Below are 8,533 nucleotides of genomic sequence, written 5' to 3'. Positions count from 1 at the left end.
TACTTAGATAAGTAAATAATGCCACGCGATTAACTCCCAGGGAGGAAGAGCTAGACTCCAGTCATGAAGAACAACATCTTCATCGATTTAAATAATTAATATATAATGAAAGATTATTGAATAATGACATGGTGGTGCATACTTAAATCCCACATGGTGTAGTCAGACCGATCTCTTCCTGGAATAATGATGTATTTAAAAATTTAAAAAGATAATCAATTAGTTGGAATTTTATATTAACACTTACGAGGTGGCACCAAAGTCCTAAACCTATCACTGATGAAATGATTTATTTACATAGCTAAATGATGAAGTAATGAGATGATGTTGCAACATCAACTCCCCAAATCTGACTACAAAAGGCACTTATGGTCCATAACATTACCTTTATTTTAAATACATTAATTAAATGATCACCACCAAGGTGAAGATGTGGAGGAAGAACAGGGAGCAAACACCCAGAAAACCATGCCTGCTTCGGTGAAGTCCTTGTATTTCTCGGAGGGCACCATGGAATCTTCTGGACTCAATCATCCAGCAACACGTGTATCTGGGTGATTCATTGATCATTCAGAAACTGCCGTTTCCATTTCTACAACCTTCCCAACCTGGTCCCTGACAGGCATTTTCATCCTAATCGTAATCGATGATGCCACTGTCTGCCGTTCAATTAATTTAAACAATTAAATAAGTCAGTAATAGCTAACCATCACAATAGAGAGGTGAGGTAGCATTTAACTGGCAGGGAAGCATGTCCAGATTCCAATCATGAAGGATGTCATCATCATCAATTGAAAAAATTAATCATAAAATGTGATGACATTGCATATTAACTCCCAAGAGGGAGCTTCACAGAACTCTTCATGGAGTAGAGGGTTATTGGTTTACATAATTATACAACTAATTAGAAATAATGAAATAAAGAATTGATGTAACATCATCCACTTTCATAAGGTGGCTCCAAACCAGACTCGTGAACAATGCTTGTCATCATTAATTTAATTACTTAATTAACTTAATTATATAATTAATATTTAGATGGTCTAAAATATGTGACTCCCACATCGTGGAACAATAATCCACTGATCATGGATTATCTAATGTCCTATTTTAATAACTAAATAATAACATGATCAGAAAAGGATATGGTCTGCCATACTCGACACAAGTTGTGTCTCACCTGCCTCCCACAAGACTGTGTGAAACTCCCCGGTTCATCCCTTATTAAATCGCAGACTTGAGAAGTAAAACGTGTAAATGCTGAAATGTCATTGTGTATGCAGGGTTTTAGAAGATACCCCATATTTGATGTGGGACAGCTGCCTCAGGGGAGATGAACTGCATTCCAATAATCACTAAGTCTACTCTAACAAATGGATTATCACCTTCCTGAAAGAATTTAACAACGGAAAACTCAACTTTTGATGAATAATTGTGAGTCTTATTATCTTATAATCCATAGTTTTACTTCTTAGGAGAGAGAGCTTTCATAAACACGAGACTTTGAACTGTTTCTCCACCAGCTATGTTCTCTGATATTAGGTAATCTTGAATTGGGTAACCAGTAATAGCTGTAGGCCAATTTCCAGACATTATTCTATGACTTGCTTAGGGGAATCAAATGCTGTAATCAACAGTTTTAGGAGATAGTTACCTTGGGAGATTGTAATGTCCCACAGTTTATTGAAGCTGCTCTCTGGTCCTTGGCCCATGATACCAGGAGGCAAGCAGGGTTGCCAGGCAACATTTATGATCCAACATTCTGTCCCATTCTAGTGCCCCTCCCACGAGCTAAAGTTACATACCCACCAATGGACTAACCTTACAGCCTCACTGATTTCCTCACAAAAACAAAGCAGGGCTCTTCTTTTGAGTTATACATATTTACCAGTCTCTCAAGCTCACAACATGCCTACAGTGATAGGAGCATGAAAATGAAAGCATCATTCTGCCATTCAAGTACATTGATGAGTATTTAAACCTATGTTCTATGCTTCAATTTTCTCATTTCCAGGATGGAAACAGTACCATTAATCGCCTCTACCATAATCCTTTTCTATTTACTGAAATGAAAATGAACTTCTCTTCATTCCCCTACCTTTAGAACAGCTTGTTCACATGGTTTTTCAGAGTTGTTTTGATTTACATTTGGCTGATGACTAAGGATTTTGAGCACTGTCTTACGTTTCTTTCAGTCATTTTTGATTCCTCAATTGATAATTCTCTCTTAAGGTCTGTACCCCACTTTATGATATGGATATTTAGAGTTAGTTAGTGTTGGTGGTGTGTCATGTTTTCAGCCGAACAGAGTACATTAGATAAGATTCTCTGATCATGAGATTATTAAGTTACTCGATTTTTTAAACTGGAGTTGAGTGTGTCCTTCTTGGGTCAGTATTGTTGCAACCTCTCAGAAACTGTTGATGCGAAACAATAAAGTTTTTTAAATCGTTTAATCACTCGAACATTAAAAATCTATTATGTAATCAGTAATCACTGGATATCCCAGTGTCCCTCATTCTCTGGGCACTGCTTCTGGGACCAATCTCCTGCTGTGTCAATCACACAGCAGTCCAACCTATAATTGTTGGCGCCATCATTATTTATATAATCAAATCAGTAAATCATTGGATACTTCTGCACACTTAACTTTCTTAAGACGGAACCAAACTCCAGTGACTGTCATGGGAGTAATACTTAGATAAGTAAATAATGCCACACGATTAACTCGCAGGGAGGAATGACCAGACCTCAGTCATGAAGGACCACATCTTCATCGATTTAAACAATTATTATATATTGAAAAATTATTGAATAATGACATGGTGGTGCATACTTAAATTTCACATGGAGGAGTCAGACTGACCTCTTCCTGGAATAAATTGACAATGAGAATCAGTGGGTGTTTATAATAACAGTGACAAGATGGCACCAAAGTAGTAAATCTATGGCTGATGTAATGATCTATTTAAATAGCTACATAATCAAGTAATGAGATGATGTTACATCATCAAGCCCCCCAACATCTGACTCCAAAAGGGACGTATGGTCCATAACACCATCTTTATTTCAAATACGTTAAATAAATGATGAATTTTTATTTCATTTCTTATTTTACAGTTCAATAAGTAAGTGTATTAGATGATGTGATGGTCTGGCATGATTGACTTCCATAAGGAGGCTCAAATCTACAGTGATCCCTGAATACATAATGATAGATTTTCATAATTAAATGAATAAAAATTCAACAAGGGGATGTTGTTTTATACGTGACTCCTACAAGATTGCTCAGAACTGAAGAGGTCATTGAGTTTTTAATCATAGACTTGAAAAAATAAGTGAATGAATAATGAGATAATTTCTCATAAGTCACCCCTAGAGAGTTAACAAAATGATATCAACATTGATTTAAATAAATAAATAATGAAATCCCAAGAGACAATTAACACCACCAAGGTGGGTCCAGACTCCACTCTTCCTGGACTAGAAAAAGACAGATTTGAAGAATGAAATAACCAGATAGTTAGATCGTCTGTCACACTTGATTCACACAAGGTGGCACCAAACTTCAGGGTTCATAGATTATATAATGAAACAATTTAATAATTACATCTTTACATATGTAAGTAGTGGAACTTTTTGTATCATAAATCCCTGGATAGACATGGCAGACATGATAAAGTATGCTGTCATCACAGAATTTGATTTTTAATAATTCCATAAGTTAATGATCAGATATTCATACTGTCTTGAGTAGAAGAAGACAGACTTGAATAATGAAACAATCAGATAGTTAGATCGTCTGTCTCACTTGAGTCACACAAGGTGTCCCCAAACTTCATGGTTAACATTTTCTATCAAGAAACAATTCAAAAATTACATGTTTAAATATGTAAGTAGTTGAACATTTTTGTATCATCAATTCCTGGGCAGACATGGCAGACATGATAAAGTATGCTGTCAGCACAGATTTTTAAAATTCCATAAGTTAATGATCAGATACTTATACTTTCTTGCCTGATGTATTATGTTGGTCTGACATCATCACCAGTGCCTGAATCTCTGTTGTGCTGAGGCAGGACCTGAGATGATGGGCCCATACCTGGCATAGCAGTAGAAGCTAAAATTTTCATATCAGCTGAAAATATGTTTGCAGCAGAAGTCTTTGAACTGTTTCTCCACAGACTGTATATATTCTCTGATAATAGGTAATCTTTAATTGGGTAACCAGTAATAGCTGTAGGCAAACTTCCAGAGATTTGGCTATGACTTGGTTAGCGGAATCAAATGCTGTCATCAAAAGTTTTTGGAATATGTCATCTTCAGAGATTGTAACGTCCCATGATAATACAACAGCGAAGCTGCTCTCTGGTTCTTGACCCATGATACCAGGATATTGAATGTAAGTAGGGTTGCCAGGCAACATTTATGATCCAACATTCTGTCACATTCTAGTGCACCTCCCATATGCTAAATATCTCAAGAATTTGACATGAATTTCAGGAATGAAACCACAATCCAATGGTCCTATCACCCAGACATCTCTCAGGAAAAAGATGTATCATCTTGTTTGTGAGATGGCACCTGCATTTCTATCATGGTTGTTTTTGGGGACTCTGACATCCAGGTAAAAAGCACCCTCAGGTATCTTGACCTCAGCAGGATGACACAGTAAAAACATCATCTTTTGTGACCTAAAATGTTTCTCTTGATTTTTAATATTCTGGGAAGCCTTCAATATGTGAAAGAAGAGAATCATTTCAGTCTGCATTTAGTAATGGTCTGTGCTAGCTCTGCACATTGTGGGGAGGAAGAAAGAGAGATTAAACCTTTATACGCTGTGTCATCTATTGGTGACATGGATAAGCGACAATAAATTTTGTGTCTAACTGTCGCCTTTCAGTCCAGCACTCAGGAAATAGACACAAGTGGACATCTGTGAGTTTGAGGACATCCTGCTCTACAGAGTAAGTTCCAGGACAGCAAGGCCACAAACAGAAATTCTGTGTCAAACTCCAAAATAAATAAATATATGAATAAATAAATAAATAAATAAATAAATATTAAACAATTAATTGGAAAAATCTACTAGAAAACATCAACAAGACTAATATTAATAATTAGGAAGGAATTGGCCAGTGCAGTTTACTGATCAAGTCCCAGGACAGCAGGAAACACAGGGAAACTTTGCGGCGCCTTCACATCTGTAGAAGCCCGAGAAACTGTGGAGGATGTTGAGGTTAATAACACAGCACTCTTCATATTAAGAAGGCTTTATATTATATATCTTACTTTACTAGGCTAGCTTATATATCCTGGCACCAGATGGAGGTAGGGGAAGCAAAAAAAGGGTGCTTAGTCATCTCAGGTTCCAAGGACCTGTTAGGGTGCTTTCAAGGCTGAAGGAGCCAATAGAGCATTAGCATTTTGCATTAGACAGCATGTCTCCTGTTATCTAGCTGTTACAGCTGGAGGTTAATGTAAGATTTGAGAAAAGCTATGGAAGGGAGGGCTCAGGAAACTTTTAGGCCCCACCTGGAGAGGTGTCAATGAAAATGCAAATGAGACCTTGTCAACAATTAAGAATAAGCCTCAGGGAACTGCAGACCCTGTTAGCCCCACCTAGAAAGGTGTCAGTGAAAATGTAAATGAGACCTGGTCACCTGTAAGGTGTACAGGTTTTCTGCCTGCCTCCCCTGGTCTTGTCCCACCACCGAGATAGCCCCAAATAATTCACACCGAGACTCTGTATTTGACATAATCTGTTGGCCCATTACTAGTTTCTTATTGGCTAGCTCTGTCTTAATTATTAACCCATTTCTATGTATTTCCACGTGATCTTACCGAGAGTGGAGGAATGGCAGTTCTGTTCTCTCCAGGCTCTCCATCCTGACCCGCCTTCCTACTTCCTATTTCCTCCTTGTCTCCTTGTCCCTCCTATCTTCCTTTCCTATTGGCCAACAGTGTTTTATTCATTAACCAGTATGAGAAACATATACAGAATGACATCTCCCATCATCTCCTCTTTTCTGTCTAAATAAAAAGAAGGGTTTTAGCCTTAACATAGCAAAATATGTCACACAACAATTATCAAGTAAGAATCACAGTTAACAATATTTAGTCCATTAAGATTTAGTAAGATTTGAATAAAATATTCTATCATCTATTTTATCTTGTGAGTCTAAAGTCCTATATCATTGAATACTAACTAAGGAAAACAATAACCATAACTATCTGTCTTCAACTCCTTCAAAGACCACAGAAGGATAGTATATAAACTCTAGAAATGACATAGACATCTCACTGTCTGGCCAGTCACCTGAAGTTCTTCTGTAATCTTCCATCTTCAGCCCATATGCCATAGTGTGTCTGGCAGACTCTTCAGCAAAGTAGAAAACTTTAAACTGTCTTCTTGTACTGGCAGTTTGTCAGTCATTTTTCTCTGTGTCCTGTAGACTGTCTGGCAGACTCTTCCATGAAGCAGGAACTCTATAACAATATCCATCTTGAATCAGCAGTCACTTTTCTGTGGGTCCTGCACGTCGAATTTATACAGCATAAAGTCAAACAGTCCAGACAAGAGCAGTATCTTGTCCAAATGACTAGTCTTGCTATATTAGAAGTAAACTCCCTAACGAGTTTCTTCAATGTTTATCTTCATCTTCCTTTTTGACTCGGGTGGTGTTGCCAGGAGCATTTATGTCAAGAAAAACCCTAAATCATTTTAATTGCCATATTCTGTAGGTCTTTGAAAGGTTTGAAGAATTCCTATCCATCTCAAATACATCTGTATATCTAGAAATCTTAACTAACTTAACTATAATATCTGAATATCATAGGTTCTATCTATGATCTGTTCTCAAATACATCTATATATATCTAGAAAACCTAACTCACCTAGCTATAACTTTTTAGCTAGGTAACTATCTAAAATCGGTACTAAATTACACATTACATATCTAAATGAGTTATATAAACACAATTTCTAAACAAGAGGAGACATATACTTAATTACAAAATTGACCTTAAGTTTATATTAATAAATGAAAATCCATTTGAAAATAAAGAATTCATAGCTATACCATAATTCCCTTTTTACCTTTAAAAAGAGATGGGTTGTGATCATTAACCATTTATAACCACGTCCATTTAAATGAAAACAAACACTTATAGAAAATATTTGGGAATTTGGGCATCGTTCTTTCCAAACTACTTCCTGCTGATAGGGGGCGCTGTCACGGGGATCCTAAGAAGATGTAGAAATCCTGGCTGTAGCCTGCAAGGATTCTGTGTCCACCTGTTTTGAATGTAGGATCACCTGGTACTCTTTTTCAGGGGGTCTGGCTTGCTCAAACCACATTAGTCTGGAAGAAATCCACAGCTTTTTATTTTCTGTGGAAATAAAAATAGAAATCCTTTTCCCCAGTAACTTGTCCTTGAACTTAAATTTTGGAGTCAAAGCATTTTTAAGATATATAAATTGAATTAATTCAGCAGCATTTGTTTTAACAGTTGTTTCCTCAGCAGTCAAACAATACAAAGACAATATAATGTCATACAGTATACAGATTCTCTCTGAGCTTTTCATCTTTACGTAACTTTATTATTACTCCGTTTCTTTTACTTTTTATTTTTTATTTCTTGAGACAGGGTTTCTCTGTGTAACTCTTATCTGTCCTGAAATTCACTCTGCATACAAGGTTTACTTTGAAATCACAGAGATCTGCTTGCCTCTGTCTCCTGAGTGCTGGGATTAAAGGCGTGTGCCACCACACCCAGCTCCCCACTCTCTTTTTAAAATCATTTTATTTCTTTTCTCTCCCAAGCCTACATATCTTTTAAAATATACACTGTAAACCTTTAGAGATTTTTCTTAATATGAATCTGTCTTTACTGTAAATCTTTAACTTTTTCTGGCCACGAGTCTTTTATCAGGTAAACAACAACACTGCTAAAATGAAAGTCTTTGTTGTTTCTGCCAGGGTTTATAAAAGATGGCAACGGCTATTTTACCGCCAGCACTAAAAGCTGTGCTCACTGCCTTGGTCTGCATGCTGCCAGCTTGGAGATGTGATCACTGCCATTGCTAGCTCTGATACACACCAGTGAATTTTTAGCAGTGCTTTTTTAAACCCGTGCAGTTTTTTGCCGAGTCTGGAATCTTCCCTTTAGAGGAGCCGCACAATCTGCTTGTCTCTCACAAGAGAAAAATGCTGCTACCAAGAAACCTTGCTTGTCTCTGTTCTTTTGTTTTAAAACCCCTTTTTAAGCTTCTGTTAAATTTTAAGTGGAAGTTCTTATTAGCCATGTGGGCACCATTTGTAATGAGTATGGGATTTTCCGCCCAACGCCTGGTCTTGTCCTGCAGCGGTGCCAGCCCCAAATAATGCACACAGAGACTCTGTATTTGATATAATCTGTTGGCCCATTACTAGTTTCTTATCAGCTAGCTCTGTCTTAATTATTAACCCATTTTTATGTATTTCCACTTGGTCTTACTGAAAGCGGAGTAATGGCAGTTCTGTTCTCTCCA

This window comes from Phodopus roborovskii, unplaced genomic scaffold (assembly GCF_943737965.1).
Source record: "Phodopus roborovskii unplaced genomic scaffold, PHOROB, whole genome shotgun sequence".
Taxonomy (NCBI): domain Eukaryota; kingdom Metazoa; phylum Chordata; class Mammalia; order Rodentia; family Cricetidae; genus Phodopus; species Phodopus roborovskii.
Note: the sequence above shows the minus strand (reverse complement) of the source record.